Raw genomic sequence first — 23544 nt, 5'->3', positions numbered from 1 at the left:
CGAGGTGATAAAGTAAGCGATGACGCTACATAAAATAGCATATTCCATTTCAGTGCTCAGTTGTCGAAATGGATTAAAAATGATGTGAGATGACGCTGAAATTATTGTTTAAAGTAAAATATTGGACAGCAGTCAGTGTCATGTAGTTGCCTCTGAAAATGTGGACACTGGTTTAGGAAACCTCAGCAGCTCATGACTATCTATTGTAACATCCTTCACTCTTCAGTCGTTCATAAACAAGATTCAGAGACAGACAACTCAAGTGTGAGCCATGTTCATTAGCGGTTCCACATTTGGTTTGTGAACTACCAAGTGCTAGTTGGACAGCTGAAGTTGACAAAAATGAAGATTGTTTTGCACCACTCACACTCACTGGTTTTGCCCAACGACTAGCACAGACAAACGTGTTTCTTTTCATTTACAGTTGTTGTTTCCAGGCAAAAAGATATGGATTCAGATTGGAAAAGACTGTCTTTGGCCGCACATCCCTTGCAAAAATGAGGAATAAGAAGCACCAGTGTGGAAAGGCATCTAATTTAATGGTGGAAGACCGATTTGCCACTTGGCAAGGACTGTGGTATGGCAAGTGCCACAGTCGAGGTAATCTGTCCGGGCTTAACACTTCCATTTTGCCAGACAGAAATATTATCAGCGCTTGTATTCACAGTGGGTCCATGTGGATAATCCTGTAAACAATTCACTCAGTGCTGCCACACAAACACAATGAAAAACAAGTGGTCACAGTGACACAGCAAGAGGTCAAGTCAGGATTCATATTCCATTTGTCTTCCCCTCTAAATGTGGTCTGACAATGAGATGTGCGGCCAAAAGCTTTTTATTTATTTATTTATTTTTTTAAGCAGAAGAGCTTTCACTCAATTGTGGCAAAAAAAAGTGCTCACCAGAACTCTTCTTTGTCACATTATTCAAGAGCAAGGTCGGATTTTACCAACAGGTCACTCATATAGTCGGCAGCAAGCCCGCTTTGGATTTATGCAAATGAGTAATGATCAGCTCCACAAGTCAGCGATGGTTCTTTCATGCTACTGCCAGAGGCGAAACGTTGACTAACAGGAACGTTGATTATTTTGGAATGAATCACTGTTTAATGACAGAGCGATGAGGGTCAGGATTTAATCGACTGCACGGCATAAGAAAACAAACATCAGCCAAGATTAATGAGTGTTTCCTTCAAAACAACCACGCGCGATCGTTTATCTCAAGCTGTTTGGCTTCTTTTGAAACTTGCTCGAATATTACTAACAGCACATAAAGTGATTGAAATGCTGTTTTAAATTGGTCATTAATTCTAAATCTGTCGCGGCACGAGCCCATGTGACGGACGGGATTCAAAATATTTGATGTTGCTAAACTCAGATTTGGCATTGAACAGGTACAGGTTGCCCATAAAGTCTCTTTAGCATTGAACGACTTTACAGCAAAACACAACATTAAAAGGTTCATAACCAACACAGACCTCGACTCCTAAATTGGTGTTGATGCACTTCATTTCGAACACAACCCACTTACAATAACAACTAAATACGAACCAATGAATTCAGTTATTGCCTGACTTACTATCTTCGCTATCTTTATCATCGCTGATGTGCAATAGGACTTTAACTGTAACCACTAAGGGGAACACATCTGACAGTCTGTTTCACACATTAGATTAGATGGCCTTTAGTAACCCCACAATGCATGCGGCGTAATGTAGCAGGCTTCACCAATAGTTTAGTTGAGACCTTCCGCCTCGGCACCTGAATGGAACTGGACCTACGCTCTGCCCATCAAAGGCGAAGGCTCTGACTCCTATATAAGCCCTCTGCTCCAGCGAATCATCTCCCTTTTTCACTCTGTCAACTTGAGATCATTTTCAATTGAAAACTCTCATGCACAAGGGTCATAATGTATCTACCTTGGCCTTTTTAGCATTGGCGATCACAGCTGGACACCAAGGGTTTGGTCGCATCTGGCCAGGAGTTATCAGAACGTTTCTTACTTTGGGGATAGCTGGAGGTCATTTTGAGGCACGGTGCCCAAATTCCTCCTTTTGCCCTTCAAATTGAGGGTGGTCTGCTTCAGGATTTTATATCCAGCAGGATGACAATGCCAAACAGTGAGACACAGTTTGTCCATTCCTGGCTCTCATCTGCCGGTTCTTCCAGATCTTCCCGGATCTTCTGATAGACTATGAGCCCACTCAACCACTGACTTGGCGTCTTACACCACCTTGATATCCATCAGGCTGTGTCGTGGTGTTTCAAAGAGGATTCGCGGGAGCAGAGGGCTTATATCGGGGACGGATCCTTACCCCCAATCGGGGAGTAGCCTCCAGAGATGAACCTTTCAGTGAAGTCCATTCAAGGGCTCTGCAGGCACTCATGGAAGACCCTGTACACCCTGTACACATTGCCTAGGAAACCATCTCTCTTCGTAGAGCAGGCCAGGAGGGAACATTTTTGAGGTAGTTAAATATATACCTAACACTATATTTGCATGTTCTTCCTTGGCTTGCTCTTGCAGACAACTGGGGTGGTATGTTAAAAGAGCCATTAACACTGTTCCCTCAAGAAAGATGTTTCACAGGTAGAACTCATCATTGGGACTTGGGACATTGTGAACTTCTTCCCCTCTTTCAAATGAAAAGAGCAGTGCCTGAAACCATGAGACTTACAGGGAGAACCCGACAGGGATCAAAACAGGGAGTTTTTATTTTCTTCCTTTTCTTTTCTTTCTTCTTTTTTCAGAGTTGCAGTGGTTAGTGTTGCAGCCACAGCAGAAGATCGTAGGTGGCCAACCTCTGGGTGTCTCACTCGAACAGCGAGGATAAGCTCCAGCTACACAAGACTCCAGTAGAAGCACTGAACATCTTTAACATGTCAATGACGCGACAGTGTGACAGTCTGATATGGAATTTGCGTTAATGCACAGCTTGAAGCCAAACTTTTTAGTGAGTGACACAGAAAATGTAGGGAAAAGATTTAAAGTTAGTGACACAGAAAATGTAGGGAAGTGATTTCAAGTATGTGTACTCTCAATGTATGTGTGAGTATTTATTTTAGAATGAATACAACTGCGTAAAACATCTTTACTTGAAAAACAGCTTGATCATAGAATTGAAATTTCTTTGCCTTGGAAAATTCCCCTGCACTTTACTCCTCATTTTCCAACATATCAATGTACGTGCAGCAGCTTGTGCTGTCTCTTGGGTAATGAATAGCGGCAATGAACAGCAGGAGGGAACGATAAATAAAATAAAATATTGCTTTGTCACCAGCCACGTTCAGACTCCTTTAACTGGCACACACATCTTCCTCCTGTCAGCACAATATCTGAACCAGGAAGCGGGTTGGCTGCATTATCAGGATATTAATCATTAAGTCAGACGTTAAAGCGCGTAGGAGCCCTTTAATCTCCATTCAGCACGGCTGGCCTGTTAGGATTTTAAGATAAACAGAGGCACCACAGCGATTCTGTTTATTTTATTATTGCCTTATATTTCACGCTGTTTCCTTCATCTCCCTCTTGGATTCAATTAAATGAAATGTGAGCAGGTTTAAGTTGCCTGGTGTACGACATTATCTCTCTTCATCATGTCAATGTCCCATAAAATTATGCCTCACAAGCTCAATGTGAAATGAAGTTTGAACATTATTCCTATTTCCATAAACTTTCGCAGGTGGAGCAGCGGGAATAAAAACTGCATTCGAGTTGAGGCACGTCCACAGAACTGATGTCCTTTGGGGCTGATCTGGAATGAAGGGAACTTGACAGGAGTCAAAATGGTCCGTCTTGGATTCAGGTTAGATCTGCTAAACACTGCATGATTTCCTTTGGGGAGCTAAGTGTCTGAAGCAGATCTCGGCATATTGCGCTGCCATTTGGTCTTTTGATGGCAATAGGCCGTACCCTGGGAGATCAGGGCAGAGAGTAAAATCCAATATTGTACATGTTTGTCTCCCTCTTCTCTTGATATTAATACTGAAGAAGCGTTTTTAGTTTGAGCAATTATTGAGTTACAAGGGAATAAAGGAAGGGAGTAGCTGATGTGGGCATATAAGGATTCAATGTTAAAGGCAAATGTTGGATGAAGAATATTCGTACCAGGTACGTGTGATGCACTGATGTGCAATAGAATGAAGGTGCAGCAGACTGACTTGCTGAGGCAAACTTTGACAGGAAAAAAATGTGGACATTATGTCCTGACTCCGGACTAAAAGTGCTTTGGTTGCTTTTAAAATAGTAGAGTCAATAACAATTTACCTACCAGGATGCAAGTGACAACCAGTGAGGAGCATTGTTAAGGCAAAAGAAACTGAAACCCCACTGGAAATACTGTATCCACACTAAGGTGACAAAACCAGAGAAGGGAGTCGTTCTTCTTTTAAAAATTTCCATACAGTTCCCTCTTATCATAATGTGGCAGTGGAACCAAACTATCTGGTAAAGGGGTATTGGAAGTATTCGAGCTGCGTTGCAGAGGAAATATGTGACAGAAAAGTCATGATCGTCATTGGATGGGCGCTAACAGGAAGTTTCATGTCTGGTCATAAAAGCTTCTGGAATTAAAGTTGATATAGAGATAACTTACTGTATGAGAATTGGCACACATGTAGAATAAAGAACATAATGGTAGAGGCCGTAATGTATAATAATATTTTCGACAGTGAAACTCTCCTTTGGTGATGCACTTTGGATAAACAAAGTCAATGAAGGGTGACCATGCTGCTTCATAAACCCTGTAAAGCCACAGAGTCACCTCAAAGTATCGCCAATGGCGAGCAGCAGGATTTTGACCTGAGCGCAGTTTGAGCAACGTAAGCATACCTACAGGGAAACGGAGTTTTTTTTTGGCAGCAGAACTGCACACAAACAGCAGACAATGGCCCAGGCCTGCAGCGACTCCCCAGAGACACAGGAAACTTTTAATCTAATTAAAAGAAGCCGGGGTAAGACAAGTTGAAAGATAAGGCTGCCACAGAGAGTGTGCGGCGTGCCATTGCTGCGATTCATCCTTCGCCGTAGTGGAAGCTAGTTATGAAGTCCTTGGGGGAGACAAGGTTGCAGTCAGCTACGGCTCAGCAAGTGGCAATATTTCATTAAAGCCCGGACTTGACGGCTGCCATCTTGTCAGGATTGACATCCCAATAACAACAATGTGACTGACACCAACGGAGAAAGAGCATCTTTTATGTGATCAAAAACAAAGATGCAATACCACTGAGGAAAACACAGCAGGTGGGTGTCATTCTTGGATGAATGTGAATGTGATGACAAATAGCTCGCGATATAACCTAGTTAAATCCAGCCACACCCTCATAGCAAGCCCGACTTTGCAGACCAGAAAGACATCTTCTTCAAAAGAGCCCTCCATATGCAACATAAATCTGAACTCACTTGCTAAACGAAAAACATGTTTCTGATTTCTTCATTAACCCATGGGTCACACATATTTTCCACGACGAGATGTGTGAGTCCTTGTGTGACCAGACTTTTATTTAGTCAAATGTTTAATGTATGTGAATACTGGTGTGGAATCAAATGAAGATCAGTTTACTTTGTCAATTCCAACTCGAAAATGTTTACTACAATATCAGACCATATTGCTCAACATCAGGGAGGTGTATAAAATATATAATAGTATGACACAAAATGTGCCATAAATTTACATGACGGACTGCTATTTCACCGTACCATTTCTGAATTTGTCTTATTATTTCTGCAGTAGTGAAGATCTGCTCCTTTGACGTGTTTCATCCCGTCATTGTCAGACATCCCACACATAACAGGTAACAAAAAAAAAAAAAAAAAAAAATCCCATCGTTCTCGTAATAGCAATCTCCATCAAACAGCCCAGGCCGTGTTTGCTTCCCCTTGAAGAAGTATATCTGGCTTCCTGACATTGATCTCATTATCTTTCCTTTCATGAATGTAAAAACTCTTCAGACAAGATCTCATGCACTGCAGTGCGCTGATTATAATGCATAATAAGTTCCCGAGACGATCCTTGCTCAAACTTTTTCTTTTTTCTTTCTTGTGACGGTCAAGTGCAACGCCGCGCTCTCCTATATAAAAGCAATTACACTCTATCTCCCGTGCATTCACCCAAGCATCGCAAACTTCATTAAGGAGGCTGAATGCAGATGTGCCACGCCACATGCCGGAGTGATGCTCGGAATTTAACCTTTTAGCTGAGGTTTACTGAACAAACACATGGTGTGACAAGCTATAAATCGTGACATGGTGCTGATGTAAAGTCCACACTGAGTAATTACTCTCTAATATCTTTGCTTAGGACTTTATCTGGACATGCTACACAGAATATGAATGAACAACGTTCATTCCCTGAGGAAGTGAGGGTGAGGTGGGGCACAAACTTGTATGAAATATTTTGAATGTCATGTTGATGCGGCATTTACCTGTGATGTGTATGAACAAAAGAGTGCAATAGAAAACATTTTAGGTCAGTTTAAGGGGTCATTCTTGAACATTCAATTTGGTTTCTACAAGACACATTTTCATATTCTGTGAAATAAATTACTTATTCCTGAATTGATCCACCTTCACCTTCTTCTGCTGCTTATCCAGGGTCGGGTCACGGAGGCAGCATTCGGAGCAAGGAAGCCCAAACTTCCTGATCCGCACAAACCTCCTCCAGCTCTTCCCGGGGGATCCCGAGGCGTTCCCAGGCCAGACCGGAGACATCATCTCTCCAGCGAGTCCTGGGTCTTCCCCGGGGTCTCCTCCTGGTAGGACATGCCCAGAACACCTCCCCAGGGAGGCGTCCAGGGTTCATCCGGATCAGATGCCCGAGCCACCTCAGCTGGTTCCTCTCGATGTGGAGGAGCAGCGGCTCCACCTCGAGCTCCTCCCGGATGACCGAACTCCTCACCATATCTCTAAGGGTGCGCCCAGCCACCCTGCGGAGGAAACTCATCTCAGCGGCTTGTATCCGCGATCTCATCCTTTCTGTCATTAAAATTTGATTTTATTGATGCATATTATTATTATTATTTTTTTTTTTTTCTCAATGGAACAATCATGGGTCGCATAAGATCAGACGAGACTTGATCCGGTCGTGAACGACGCATCTCTACTGCTGGAATCTATTTTACATGGTGACCTTATCTGAGCTGACAAATGGTCAATTCATGCATCCAAGCATCCCTCGCCTTCTCTTATTTACTGGCGTTTCTAAAGGCCACATTTGTTCCTGTCCATTTGTAGAGTCCTAAAGTCTGCCAAGCTAATCTCATATTTTATGTACAGAAATAAAGAAAGACAAACACACAAACACATGACAAAAGGTCACCGTAGTAAACGTGGAATGGCTGCGGAATACAATAGTTACGGAGGACCAACCTATAATTACTTGAACCAATGACTCATAATAGCCTTGACTGGGCACTATCTCTGGCTCATTTCTTTTGGGTAATGACCCCGCTCACCCGGCGAACTTGCTGTGTGTGCTTATGCAACACTTGGTGGGATTTTTACTGTCCTCCTACACACAAAAAAGGTCAGGCTCACCTTGAGTCAGGTTTTGAAAAGAAGCCCAATCCCTCACTGAACTCATCTTTCAAGACCATTTCAGCTTCCAGATGAACACATAAAAAGCTCTTATGAGCTACCAGTGTCACATATTTCACAGTAAAAGGACGAGTGCTAAGTGTCTCTGATGAGAGGTTTTGGGATATAAAATGGAGTAGGAGACTCTGGGGCCCTCGGAAAACACAGGAAATAATCCCATACCTGAATGACATAGTGCCCTTGCAATGACGAGGATACTGAATAATAACAATAAAAAGATTCAGTGCACAACAACAAACTCTTCTAATCTTTAACTCTTCAGATTAATAACCAATGTTGCTAAATAAATAAAAGCACGCATACTGTCATACTTTAGCAAATCACTAAATATTGCAAATGGCTTTAATATTATATGGCTGTATGAGTTTGGTGTGTATGTTGTGAATACATCATTGGGATATATATATATATATATATATATATATATATATATAGAAATAACGTCCCGGAATTCGGACAAATCGGAGTTCGAACAAAAATGTAGAGATTTTTTTTGCTTCGTATTTCGAACGAAAATCTAGAACTAAAACGCCCCCCAAAAAAGCCTGAAGAAAACCATAACGTGCGCGGACCCACGACGCGCTTTGTTATTGTGTATAACTTAGCCTCTGTATGCAGACGTGTCCCGTTAGCTACATTTACTGACAGTTTTTTCTTCATATTGAGGTGTAAAACCTTTCCTGTCTCTGCACTGGACCGTGGTAGAGTGTCACAGGGGAGGTGCTCGCTCTCCACACCTCCGAGGCTGGAGCGCTCACTCCAGGGTTTGATGTCCTGTTGTGGGCTGGAGCTGGGACAGGGATGAGGCGAGTCTGGGACAGAGCGTGACTTGGTTTATGACTTTGTCACAGCCAAACTGCACAGAAGTGCACATTCAGAGCTGGACACGCACCGGGCACCTCTTCACTTCTGGAGAGACGTCACTCACTCGGCAACCCCTCCCACATGCAGCGGCCACACACATAGAGGAACAGCGCACCTGCAGCACACACTCTACATTCATGGGAAAAATCAATTCAGATTTTCAACAAATCGCTTCTCGAACGGTCGTCTGGAACGGATTGTGGTCGAGAATCGAGGTACCTATACCGAGGTGTGTATACATATATATATATATATATATATATATATATATATATATATATATATATATATATATATATATATATATATATATATATATATATATATCATCATTATTATTATTTTTATTATTGTTATTATTATTATTATTATTATTATTATTATTATTATTATTATTATTATTATTATTATGCGATTCAAGAGCTCTCTCCCACCCTGGGTGTGATTGCATTTGCCTCCGACAAGTGCCATCAGATATGTGCGACTTAAGGCTGATACTCCAGACTCCTTCCCAGGAAATGGCATCCCTCTCCATCACCTTATTCAAAGCAGTGTGAGCTTGTTAGGTGCAGTATTGCTCCTCTCGGTCTAATTTCCTGCGTGGCATAGACTTGTTTGTTTCATTGCTCTGCTGGCTGCGTACCTATCAGCATTTCCCACTAGCAGCGGTATGTTTACCAACCCCATTTCCTTTCTCCTACACACACACACATATATATATATAGTCCGTTTTATTTTTTTTTTCTTCTTCTTTTTTAACCCTCTAAGTATATTTCTAACACCCTTGCAATTTGAACTCTCCTCTATCTCTCCCCCAGCTGCTGCATCTGCATATTGCCAGCACTCTCATTACTATTAATCTGTTTCCTCACTCCTTTTTTAAGTGTGTTATGTGAAAAGAAACGGAATGAAATATTTATATTCCCTGCATTTCTCCATTGCTTTTTTAATCCGGCCGTCCTTTTCAGCCACACCTGCTGAGTCCAGCTATTTTTCAAAGTATAGATTTAGTTGACTCAGTCTGGTGCATAATACCATGAGTCAGAATTGACTATTTGGGGCCTTGAATTTGACGTATGAATGTTTTTTTGTTGGTCAATAATGGCGCCAGAGCCAGGGATATTATAACCTTAGCTGCCTGATGCATGTTATGAGCTGATATTTTTAATTACCCGTCATTTAAAAAGCGTTCGAATGAACACCCACTGGCCATGACGTAGTTCTTGTGTGAGAGAGTTGCACTATGCACTGGTTTCACTGTTCAACTTTGATTCAACAATAATAATATGATGATTCGCTTGTTTTCAGATCAAGAAAAACAACAGTATCTGGTGTTTCATAAAACACTGTCCTAATATTCAAAGGCCTCACATCATTTTTTTTTCTTTTTAAAGCACTACCTACTGAGTGTAACTCCATTATCCACTTGACTGTGAGACAGAAAACAAGAAAAAAAGTATCCACCGCAGCCCTCTGAGGAGCAGTTTGAGTCTCACGCTGTTGGTCACATTTCACACCATTCATTCAGGAACTATGCGACATCAGTATTAAATCTACTAAAACACAAAACAAAAACATTTTCCTCTGCCTAGCCTCTCATTTGCATTCACACAGTGAGTTATGATTAAATTTAATAAGCATATTTTTCCAATATATTTCATGAAAATCCACGTACATTGAGCTCAAGCGGACAACAGATGGCAGTAAGACCACAGAGCTGATGTATTGTTGGAGGTCACCTGACCAGTGGTGATGGGCAGATGGGGATTCATAAAATGGAACTCAGTAGGTGGCGCCCTCAGTTAAAAAAAGAAAAAGAAAAAAAAAATGAAAGGAAAACGTTTCATTGAAATGGTTGTTCCAATCCAAAGGTGCTAGAGCAGACAGAATGACCGTGAAATTTAAACAAGGTTTGTGCATATTTAACAACAGGCGTTCGCCTCTATTGGTTTACATTCTGCTCCATTCTTTTATTTTTTCTTTCTTTTCCCTGAGCACATGCAGCCTCAGTGTCCACGGATGGGTTAATGAGGCTTCATGAAACCTTTAAAGAACTTTTCCATCATTGTCAAACCAAGAGCCGAGCGATGCACATGAGGAACATGTTTCATGAAGCCTCATCAGTGCATCACTGTTTCCTGATTTCAAAGCATCTTTATCATAATTTATTTAAATGGATTCATCACGGTAAAAGAAAAAACAATGAAGTATTTAAAAATGAAGTCACAGCTAGTCCTCCAACTCACACTTCTATTTCTCATTTGTTTTGTAACCGAGTGAACACAGTGATGCAATGATATAGAGATCAAATCTATTCATGATGCAAAAGTAGCAGGGATTTAAGAAAGTAGACTTTAAAAATTATGGAAATTAAATAAGATATCTCTGGCTTTAGAATTGTTATAGACTTTTTTTTTTTTTTTTTTTAATCCGGACGTAAGCACAAGCGAGACGTTGAGTAACTTCCATTAGAGTGAAGCACTGAAGTTTAAATGGAGGACAGCTCTCTTGAGCATAAACATGTCAACAAATTGCAGTTCAATCTAAACACTGTGTACACCGACACAGTCATGCATGCACATTTCCAATGGAGGTGCCAGCCGCAATATGTGTTACATGCATAATTAAAAAGATGACGCTCTACACGAACACACATCACTTTCAGGAGTCACGGTGAGTCTGTCGCACTCAACGTGCTGCAGTGAATCCAATATGTACTAAACCCCTCCTCCTCCTTTGTCCTGGCCTGAATTCTGTTGACCCCAAAACTTGTGTGAAGCCCCAAACACAGAGATCACGGCATCCATAAATAATAGCAAGTGCATGAATAAACATCGCGGCGCACTTTGGAATCGCAGCTCACAATTGGCTGACTAAGACGCCTCATTCTCTCCCTCCAAGACTTAATTAGGAGCTGTGTATTTCCTATAAGGAAAACAACGGCAAAAACACAAACAAACACAAGGGAAGGAAAAGCCACAGGGAGCTCACCCTTTGATTTTCCCACAATGCACTCTGTTAGCATAGATTGCAATAACTGCGGGCTGTGTGAAGATCGTGAATAAAAATGTGTGATATCTTTACAGAGAAACAATGCCAAACATTTCCCCAAATCAAACCCTTCTTTTCACAGCTGTTTGTGAGAAACAAAGTTCTGGTTCTTATTGTTGGACGGAAGACTGAAACTACAAATAAAGATAACAGCAAAAGCAAATTGTGTCTATAGAAATATGTTCAGATTCCTAATGAAGGATGTTTGTTTCCCTTTTTTGACTTCATATTGGATTGGAAAAATAAATAAATGAAAATATTCCACTCCAAATAAAATGCATTACTTTTGTGAAGTCAGCCAAACTAACCCAGCTATGCAGTCACTCTAGTTTTAGCAGTTAAAGGGAACCTATTCATGTTATCTATAGTGTAAGCAACTTCATCTTGACGTATACCGAAGTGTCACAGAAATTTACTTACCTGGCACCCACACAAAACACTGTTTCACAGATTCCTTTTACCAACAAATATCATTACATAACACTGGGCGTTTCAATCTTCTCAGTTACCTAGTGGATGAAGTTATATTACACAGTAATGACTGGTAGATGAGGGTTCATGAAACACTGTCCCGATTTTCAGAGGCCCTGTCTGCTGCAAAATGTTTGGACTCAATGACACCTCACATCGCTTCCTCTGAAAACTACCACTGCCTCTGAAAATGAGTACACTGTTTCATCAACCCTGCAATACTGTTTCATGAAACCTCACCTACCCATCGCCGCAGTCAAACATTTCTCCTCCTGTGCAATGTTTCAACAGTAAGGGTTGGGGTAAGGACACAAGCATAGTTTATTCAGAGCAAAAGGAGTTTCATCCCCTGTAATAAGATCAAACCCTGACCTCCATCTTTCCTTTACTACTTATTTTACTGCCCATTGACACTGTTATTGCTGAGAGCAGCTGCTCTACACTGAGTCACAATTCACCTCCCAACAAAATCTCATTTCTACTCTGGTCCGTTTGGCAATAAACTGACACTAAATTAAGCAACGGGAGTTTAGTGAGGCAAAACAACACTCCACATTACCCATCGTCATCACTTTGCAGTGGAAATTAAAACTGCTACCCAGACAAATTCCTCACATTTAACAAGCACACATTGCCCAAGTGCTAATTCCTGTCCTGCACTTTACAACAAGGAGATTATGAAATGACATCCAAAGCTACGTAATGACAATGTGTTCTAAAGCGTGCTAAGAGCTGGGAACTGAATGCATGAGTGCGCTCATCCAGGCCTAAATGATTCACAATACAACAAACAGTCCACTCCAGATGTTGTCGCATGTTTACCGCCTAGTGAATTCATGCTAACCGCTCCTCGTGTTTTCCCACATGTTTTCCTACATGACTATTAGACGCAAAAAAAAGTTGCATGCAGCAGGAGCAAATGATGGTGAATAATGCAGGGCCCACATACACAAAGAGATCTTGTTCTCCTGAAACCATCCCAAGACTGCAGCAGCGTTGAGACTTGAAGCCACGGAGTCGAGCTACTAAAAATACAAATCTGACTCTCAGCACATCATGTCATGCTGGGCCCTTTGGACGGACTAGCTATTCAAACTGCAGCACCAAAGTACATGTCCCACTGTTATCCCCGTCTTAATTATGGCTTCAGTTTTATGGAGGCTGACATTTCCGATCCTTCACGCCCACATTATTTTTTTGGGTGAAAAACCTGAATGGAGCCCATCTGGTCTATGTAGGGCACCAGGGATGACAGCGCGCCAGAAAGCAATATGTTCCTTCGGAGATGAAGGGGCTGCAGCATTACAGAGACCGTGGCACTCCCCATCATGTTGACTCACATGGTCCACCTTGTCCTGTCTTCATCATTCACAGCAGTCACAAAAGGCTAACTGCAAAGGGCTAATTCTAAGTCCTTCAAGGCCTCTATCTGAATAACCCATAATAGCTTTTTCAGAAACGTGGCGGAGGATAATGAAGGTTCTCGAAATGAAACAATGAGGTATGATGAGTGCTGCAAAATGGAAATATCCCTTTCTCTCGACAGGTAGCGTTGTTGAGGCTGCACTATACATGCGATGCGGTGGCAAACACTTATTTCCACAGTCATTTTGCATTGACGTCTTTGAGCTGTGGAGCTGGCCTTGTTGAAAACAGAATTCATTTGCAAAGCTCCACATATACAGCAACATTCATTTCAATATTATTGTATTATTAGCAGTAGTTGTAGTAGCAGTGTTGTAGTAGTAGTAGTATTACATATTTTATAGAAAATTATTATGATCAAAATTTGATTTTTAAGATAAAAACCAACATTGACAACAGAAATTCTCAATATTGAAACGCAACGTTTTGAACAGGGAAGTGAGGCTGTAATGATAAATCAATAAGCTTGAGTCTATTACAAGGAATAATGAGGCATGTGGGGCTGCACAAGACTCATAATGGACAAGATGAATGCTTTTCATTATCATCCACGTGTCTTTTTTAGAATTTTAAACTGGCAAGCATCAAGTCGGCTGCGCTCATTATGAAGAAATGAACTTGAATATCGTCTCTGAGTTTCTGCATTTCTGTTTACACCGTCATCTGTTTTTCAACTCCTCTGCCATATTGCCCCCATAGACATTCACGCAGGAGTGCCACGTCGTGAGACTGATAAAAGAACCATCAAGGCGGAATTTTTTTTTTTTTTTTCAAAAGTACTCCGCACTACAACAGAGTAGCCTATTTTTCAACACATCCATCATCCACATTTCTATTCTTTCCTCTGCCCAAACACTGCAATGTCAAGTGTGTTCTCGCTTTGAAGCAACAGCCAGGATTCCCATCATGTCTCAGCACGTTATCAAATCCCATTTCTTACAGGAAGATTATTTTTCTTTTCATACCCCAAAATGGGCAGCCACGGCTAAAAATATGATTTTCAATTGATGGTGCAGGAAGGGCAGGGGCGAAAACAACACATTAGCTAAGCATGTCCCGAAGCTCCAAGTGTCAACTCCAGACACGCTGGACACAGCAAGACTTTGAAATCCCTCGTATCACATTCACACCTTCAGATTAACACACTTAGACACTGTCTGCATTGTTTGTCTGGAACCATTAGTGCATTGATTGAACTTTAACAGTTGAGATTTACTAAGATTCCAGTTAGCATACGCAGTATCAAACGTAGCTTTTGATGTATCACAATTATATATGTATTATTATGTTATTATGTACAATTACAACCAGCAGATCACAGAAAGTGCAATAGTCCTCTTGTTCATTCCAGGTTTTCCTGGGACACTAAACGCCACTTTCTCTCTGTAATACTTCAAAGAAACAAGAAATCAGACAATCGGCCACCAGATGTTTTTTTTTTAACTTTTCAAAGCTGAGGAAAATTCGTCTTTGAAGTCAGTCCAGCCAGAAACCTTCATCGTAAATAAATAGTTTTATGCATAAAACGGTCAGTCTGTTGCAGAACTCTTTACTGTTATGTTCATTTAAAACAAGAGCATTCAGAACATCAATGTAACTGAAAGAAACACATGGATATATGTGATGCTGTGAGATCAAAATGTATGAGTTCATGTGTTTCTATCCAGAAGTTTTACAAGCGCTCTTAACCTTAAAGTGATTGACAACTCTACACGGCATGGTATATTTTCATATTGTGCTCAATAAACAGTGCTTAAATGGAAAACAATATATATTAACCCCACACTATTTAAATGAAAAGGATGTCTGTGTTCACGGCAATCGAAGGTGGTGGCAACTTTCCTCACATGGCGTCTCAGTGGAATGTCTGTTCATGCTATCTGCTTTTTTATCTTTTTTTATTGAAATACGAACTGCTACTATGGATAACTCAATAATAAAAAAACAAATAACATGCTAAATAAATAAATAAATAATAATAGACATTTATTTGGTGCAGTAGTTGAAGGTTAAAAATGGTCCTACAACAGTTGTTTTTTTGCCATAGTAACGGTGCAGTGAAGCAAATTCTGCCTTGGTACTTGGACTGATATTTTTCTCCCATCAGCCCTTAGTTTTGAATGACACCCTCCATCACTATTTCATTTATTTATTTTATGTGGGACACAAACTGTTCCAGTTTGGTGGGGTTTTTATCTTGTTTTTACTGCCCTGAAGGGTTTGTCAATCAGCTGTCATAATGCGAGTCAATGAGGATCGTGAAACTCGGCACCTGGATGAGTCCGACAACGAATCAAATCATAATTGTGTTTTTGCCCGAGGCCTCCGTTCATCAAAAGTGCCTCTATAACATCACAGTGGGCCAAACAGAGTTGGACTAAATTGGTGGAATTGCCTCAGAAAAATACAAATCTCACAGCATCACTTTATGAACTTGGACGAGACAGACAACTGAGCGGTGAGGTTCCAGCCCTGAGATGTCATGTTTTATGATACAGGAAACGTACTATCGACGGACAGCGTTTTTGAAAAGACACACTCCTTTTATTTATTTATTTATTTATTTATTTATTCAACATAAAATCTCCGTTGCCTAATTTGACTGCTGTTCCGGTGTCATAAACTGCAGCAGTGACTCAACAGGGTTGCAATTTTATTTGGAAAAATTGACATGAATAACAATTGTCCACGGAGCAATGCTTACTTCATTACGCTTATTGAACAGTAAATCTTGATAATGTGACTAAAGAGGGTCATAAAAAGATGTTAAAAAATAGGCAAATGAATAAACAGAAGTTTTTAACCAGCAAGCTGCACTTTTCACGGAGTGCTCTGAAACCATGATGCAACTTAGTGAAACACCCACCCAATGGTTGATAATTTATATCCCTTCGAACTCCTGCTTTCTTCATAATTGATTTGAGCTGTTGTGGTTTACAGGGTAATTACATGTAACAAAGAATTTTAGCGCAGCTAGCAGCAGCTGGCTGATCACGGTGTTAGAGAATTTAAAAAGAAACGCATCAAACTTTGTTTTAATAAAGTCTCCTCCAAGGGGACATGCCTTCTTGATTGAGATGCAAAATACAATCCCATGCTCGACTGGATCCCACCCCCTTCATGAAGGTCTGGAGGATTAAGATTTAATGGTGATACCGAAGGAATGACACTGCCTGTAAGCAGCTTTTCTCTCGTAAACAAACGCCCAGAAAACAAACACTTTAGTTGCTTCACCTTTAAGAGCTGATACCGGATTTGCTTTCAGTAAGATTTACCATGACTCTTCTTATTATTATTCTTTGCTTTCTTCAACTCCTATTTTTGTCTTTTCTCATCTGGTGTTGCCACTGCAAGTCAACCCGCTGCCATCACCTTAGTATACTTGTCGATCCTCCTTAGTCATTGACAACAGGTCCTCCCTCCATAAAGCTCAGTGGTTGTCCACCTCTTTCTCTTTTACCTGGTACTTCCATTTCTTCCATTTTTCCAAACTGCCTCTCCTCTCTACTTGTCCAGACCATCTGCATCCTGCCTCCCTGAATTGGTCTCTGAACCTTTCTACATGAGCTGCACCTCTGATGTTCTCATTCCAAATCATGTATCTTCAACTCCGACTCTTGGTTGATGGGTTTCATGAAACAGTGTCCTGATTTTCAAAGGCCACCAGGTGGCACTAAAACGTTTGGACATGCACAACTAATTCAACACCAAACCTCACATCATTTCTAAACAAAGAGCGCGATCTACTGACCTCTGAATTTTAGTCATTGTGTCAGAGCTACTGTCTACTTCCCGCTCCCTCTATTTCCAGTTTTTTGTCAGGGATCACCCTGATCCCTGCCATTTCTACCCTGCCTGCACTCTTTTCTCAGACTGTCTAATCCATCTCCCCGATGGCCCGATCTGCTTTTCACTCTTTGGCCTCGAACAACAATTCCAATGAAATCTCACACCATTTTAAACCCACAGCGCCACCTACTGAGCTCTGAAAATTAGGACACAGTTTCATGAGACCTCACCAGCTCTAGTGATCTCTAACATATTTCACCAAAAGTTGAAAACTATAATATTATATTCTATATTCTGTCACTGGCAGTACACAGTCCTTATTTTCTTGGTGAAACCTATTTCCATGACCCCTCATGGCCTCAGTGAGGAGTTGAGAACTATATCTTATTTCAGAGTGACCTCTAAAATTCATCAGCAACAAACCATAGTTAAACATTTTGGTTTCTTCATCACTTAAATATCTACATGGTTTGGAATTCATGTTCAGTATAGGTCCTGTGCACCTCCTGTACACTTCTATGGAAGATGTAGAAAAAGAGATGATGATGTATGAAAGAAGATACTGGCTTTAGTTCCTGTTAAATGCAATGTGAACTAGAAGAGCTGTGTTCTTGCGTGCTTCATAAAATACACTTTAATGCTCAAAATCACCTGAAATATCGACTTAATAAACAAACAATTCCCAGTGGGGACAATCTGTCTGACAGTGAAAGAGCAGTCATATGCACCACCTGCTGTAGTGATTCCCCATTATACTCATTTATACATAAACACGAGCGTGATATGACTTTTAGTTAGGCTCTTATCAGCGGGGAAATACATCCTGTGTCTTCACACATTTAAACAGTGATTCATGTGGAAGGTGTAAGTTAATGGACTGAAGACAATTCATATATTTAAAATATCACGTCTGAATGATGATGCTTTTCATTGGCACTGGCGATGGGCCATGAAGTGTTGGTTGAAAGGGGGAAAAATCAAATAGCACAACCATGAAAAAGGAACAACGTATTGCACCAAGTCAAGCCTATCAACAAAAATAGTCACATGTGCTCTACCACTAGTTTCAATGATGACAGAGTTATAGAATAAACATTGTTGCGTGTGGATTTAAAGTAAAAAACAAACAACTTCCAAAAAGGTAATTTTAAATTCCCACAGACTTTCAGTACAAATGGGGACACATGCAGCTCTGACGCATCTTCTGTTGCTAAACATGGACACAATGCAGCCATTTTTATCTCAGTGATCGTTTTCTTTTTGGAATAACAAACTTGACAAACTTAACAAATTCTACGTTTTGCCGAAGGATCATGAGGTCCGAACATGGTCCCGATCTCACGGAAACCTGTGAGATCTGGACCATGTTTCTAGTCGAAGTCACGCTATCAATGTCGAAAATAAAAACATTTAGAATTAAGATGATGATGTGAATTTACTTTTAAATACAAGTTTGTGGTTGTCGATCGACATCAATTGCTGTATCATACAACCACATTATGTACAAGGATGGGAGAAAAAGATTTAAAACTGCGAGGTAAATCAAAAGGCTTTGTGCTTTGACTCAGCTGTCTCTTCAGTGTGGGAGTAAAAGTGAACCCGTTCCATTAATATGAAATATATTCCATCTCGCTGAATCACTTTAAACAGTGATATGAGCAACTCTAAATGACTGTAATAAACAAAATGAAGGAGTAGGAGGCTGCATTGGACCGGTGAAAAGTTTGCAGGTGTATTCAACAACACTTGAACGCGGCCAATTTTCCACTGTCAAAAACGAAAGGATGCTGAAAGTGATGCAAGCGGGAATGAAATCATCCAATCCCGCAGAAATAAGAGGCTAATTGAGCGTAAACTTTATTTTCTTACCACTTTGGGAAGCAATCATCCCCTCAGCCATGGCCGTTTCCGTCTTGCTTCCTCTGCTGTGGTTGTTGTGCGTTTTTTTTTCTGTTTTTGTTCTGAAAAGAGAGGGTGAAAACAAAAGCAATGGGTGAATAAGAGTGAGCTCTTTGAACACCCGGCCCACTGAGGTATAGAATATGACAGTGTGTTGCTGGAAAAATGCCATGACAATGGGACTGAGGAACTGAAATTTTACGTCGGCTGCCTCCACCATGGGATCGAAATGGTTCATTTAAAATGTCTCAGCTGAAGGATCAATTTGGTTAGAACATAGGACCAATGCTGTCAGTTATAGGTTACATTTTGTGGGTAGGCGATTGCTGTGAATAGACAAAATTGCTATATAGAGAAGTACAAGACTTTTAATGACTGTTTTTTAAATGTGATTCTCTTCCTGCTTCTCCGTTTGTTTCAATTTAACCAACACCCACAACACTTTACACATGCTTCTTCTTCTCTCTGTATCTAGGTCATATGCTGTGACCAAGGCACCTGTCCTCTATCTGCGGCTCTCTCCACTATAATGAGTCCCCTTCTTCCACCCGCATGAGGAAACAGAGGCTGGCGATTATGCAAAACATGTGCGTGAGCTGGTAATCTAATGATAAGAGTGAGAGGAAGAAGGGAAAGAGGGAGACAGTAACCCCTCCTCGGTCCAAAGGCAAACAGAGGGAGAGAAAGAAAGTGTTTGGATGAGGACACGCTTGTTCAAATCACTGCTGACACCCTGCACTATTAGTACGCCATTAAGAGTTCAAGGACAATGGCCACTGGAGTTTATTTTTGATCATTTATGCGTCGGATCCCCTTGTTAGGACCAAACCGTCCACTCCCAATGACTGCAGAATATTGATGAGCTCTGAATGGGTCATTTTACAGAATTCATAATGCCCTCTTGTCTGCCCTTGGTATTAGGCAGTCTCTGACGCTCCGGACTGAAAAATGAATTTCCCGCTGCTGATGAATAAACTAAATATGGCTGGGAGGAAATTGCTTGTATTAACCAATTCTGTGAACTATGAATTTGGTCTTCTTCATTTCAGCGGTGCAAATTCAAAAGGTACATTGACCTCAATGGATCATGATGGGTCTTATTTATGAATGTTTTTTTTTGTGACATTTCGAATAGACAATGGTTACAATAAATCTTGACTCAACAGCCAACAGTTGCATGTACCAGCTCCTGGTAAAGATAATAAATAAATAAATAAATAAATCTTGTGTTGTATAATGCCCTGGATGTGGAAATCTGTAGTCACACAAGCTGGTTCTGGAACCATAAATGGACAGAGGTTTGGGCATCTTTGACCATTTGAGATTTGTTCCAAGGGTAAGGAAGTTTTGCGGAAGCGAACATGTCTTCTTTCTGACGCACACACATGCACACGTCATGCAACCATTGCTACCTTTCCCTTCACTGGAAAGTCACACCACCTGCAGATCAATTGTAACAAACGCTTTTGGATTCGTTGAAATAAATAGATAAATATGAGAGCAAGATGGATGTTGCAGTCAGAATGAAATTGAAGTATCCACAATCCTCTTCCGGCGGCTTGAAGGGCCTATGTAGCTATATGGCTGGTTCCCACTACCCGGAAAAAATCTCCATACGTTTGTAGGTTTAGCCACTCTATGTGGTAAAGTCATATTCAATAGTTGGTTTGCTGCACCTCTTTACCTTCTCATAAAAACCAAGAAGTTCAGACCCTTGGCTCCAGTTCATCATTGAGGTCGAAGCACCAAACTTTGGGCATCTCTGACCATTTGAGATTTGTTCTAAGGGAAAGGAAGTTTTGCGAAAGCAACACAATCTATTTTAACCAAATGCTTCCAGACACAGCTGGTGAATTGCTGACAGAGTGGCGCTTTCAAAAAAAAACTTTCTTTGCATCATTCCAGTAACCCATTAAAGGACACAGCAGTCATCGCAGAGCTGGCATTAAAAGAGTAGATTTCATAATGATAATAATTGGGTTGTATAGGATTCGAAACACCATGAGCGAAACTTGGCTCAGATTTGTCTTTTGTTGCGTAAGCTGAGAAATCTCTGGTGGCGCACTCTGCTGATTAGTTACATCCTCGCAACCTCTCTGTTGTTCAGTGATGAAAGACATAAAGTAGTTCCATAGATGCTCTGTTTTCTGCTTCATTGTCAGTTAAAATGCAAAGGTTGGACTCTATTTTTTATGTTGGAAGTTTTTCTAGGGTCATGATTTATGAAACCTTCTGTGCTTGGTTTAGGTGGAACACACCCAAAATCATTGTTACAGCAACATTACGTTGGTTTGTATATCTCAGCATGTAACTCGCACTGTGTGTGTGCAAACACTCATCACTGAGATCACAAGCCTTGAGTGCAGCAGCAGGGTGAGAGGTGTATCCTACACAGAACCTGGTGGGTGCAACCGACTCCACAGGAGTAGCGTGGACAAGATCTTTGTTAGATGAGAGTTCACAGATGCTAATGTTCCAGTGAACTGTCCTTTCTATAGTTGGTCTTTATAGTCACCGAACAACGGGCACCTCAGCAGCAGGCTGCCATCTGGTCGTGGAGTGCGAACGTGTGCGCTACTAACAACAGTCAGGGCAACGGTGTTGGGCGGGCGGGAGATCGGGATGGAGACTCACCAAACTGAACATTGTGCACAATAGTTTTCTCATTTTCTCTCGAGTTCTGCTCAAGTCTCAAGGCACTGATAAGTGCAACTTAAGCATGACTCTGCAGTGCAATACTTTTTCATTTTGAGTGTTCGCTTTGTTTCAGATTTTCACTTGGATATGTGTGCCGTGCAGTGGTGAACCCAATGCTTTACAGAACAACAAGTTGTCATGTAATGGACATAGAGGATGCCAACACACCTACTCACAATCTGTCCACCGACCTGCACCATGCATATTTAAATGTGCTACATGTGATTCATCGAGATTGAATTATCGACTCTCACAAAGCCAAAAGAAAAACACTTTTTTTTTTAAGCAAAGCATTGCACTATTGCCTGTAGCTACCACAGCACTGTCGAATTCTGATTTCCCTGGTGCATCAAGTTGATATCTGGACAGTTGTCCAAGAAAAAAAAAAAAAAAAGAAAAGGAAAAAAATCTAGGTCAGAAAACATGTCTTCTTTCTGACGCACACATATGCACACGTCATGCAACCACTGCTACCTTTCCCTTCTCTGGAAAGTCACACCACCTGCAGATCAATTGTAACAAACGCCTTTGGCGCCGTTGAAATAAATAGATAAATATGAGAGCAAGATGGATGTTGCAGTCAGAATGAAATTGAAGTATCCACAATCCTCTTCAAGCGGCTTGAAGGGCCTATGGAGCTATACGGCTGGTTCCCACTACCTGGAAAAAATCTCCATACGTTTGTAGATAGAGAAGTCATATTCAATAGTTGGTTTGCTGCACCTCTTTACCTTCTCATAAAAACCAAGAAGTTCAGACCCATGGCTACAGTTCATCATTAAGGTAACTGATGTTGTTCATAAAGTAGAAATAGCATGCATCAGTTCATCTCATTTCATCATGGGCCTTGGAAGAAGTGTTTATGTTGATCATATCAGATTTAGTGTTGCTTGTATTATTAAATTGTATTATGAAAAAAATCATGATCAAACTAAATGTGTTCTTTTCCCATGTTTGTTCATGCATTTTTTTAAGCAAAGGCTACTGGAGTTTTAAAAAGTTTCAACATTGAATAAACATTTACTTTCTGTGTAAAGCAAGTCCAGAAATGTATAATTTATGCAATATTTTGACAAAATAGTGAAAATGTACCACTTTCAATGATGGGTAGATGAAGTTTCATGACACAGTATTCAAGAGTTGATGAGTGAAACAGTATCCTGATTTTTAGAAGCCACCAGATGGCACTAAAATGTTTTCACTTTCAACAACGAGTTTGCTGAAACCTCACATCATTTCTGAACCTAGATCACCATCTAGTGTCCTCTGAAAAACAAAACACTGTGTCGCCAACACTGCAATACAGTTTCATGATGCCTCACCTTCCCCTCACTAATATTCATTGTTTCATTTTATTCGGCTTTCCATTCAGTGCCTCCATGATTGAAGGATCACAGTGGCACTTGTGTTGCTGCTGAAATGTTATGGCAGAAAGAACTGAGTAGCTTTTCCCTCAAGATATTTATCATGAATACAACACACAATTGATCCATAAGTGCACATGCTGACGTCCTCATGATCTCTACTTCCAGCTGAAGTGCCCTGCTTCTGTTTCTTTGCATGGAATTTCAATTGGCTCTAAAAACAACAGTGGAGCTCTCCAGTACACACGTGTAGACCATACTACATGTGGCGTGTGCATTCCTATGACTTGGGGTACCACCTTGACTGGTGGTGACACTGGGGGTTTCATCATTTCTGCCGAGCGGCAAAATGAGAGGCAGTCATGGCGAAGTCCGCATGCGTTTTATTTTA

The 23544-nt window shown here is 40.8% G+C and overlaps 1 protein-coding gene across 2 annotated transcripts in view; it reads right to left on the bottom strand.

Moving 5' to 3' along the window:
- Positions 1 to 23544, bottom strand: part of lingo2 (leucine rich repeat and Ig domain containing 2) — a 212066-nt gene that overhangs the window by 74811 nt on the left and 113711 nt on the right. For both annotated transcript variants that reach the window (XM_053879055.1, XM_053879056.1), the window contains exon 4: positions 19063 to 19154. The gene's annotated coding sequence lies outside the window, so the exon portion shown is untranslated. The remainder of the gene's footprint in view (positions 1 to 19062; positions 19155 to 23544) is intronic.

The sequence above is a fragment of the Synchiropus splendidus genome, chromosome 11, assembly GCF_027744825.2.
Source record: "Synchiropus splendidus isolate RoL2022-P1 chromosome 11, RoL_Sspl_1.0, whole genome shotgun sequence".
In the NCBI taxonomy this organism is placed as follows: Eukaryota; Metazoa; Chordata; class Actinopteri; order Syngnathiformes; family Callionymidae; genus Synchiropus; species Synchiropus splendidus.
This window is presented reverse-complemented; position numbering and strand designations above follow the sequence as displayed.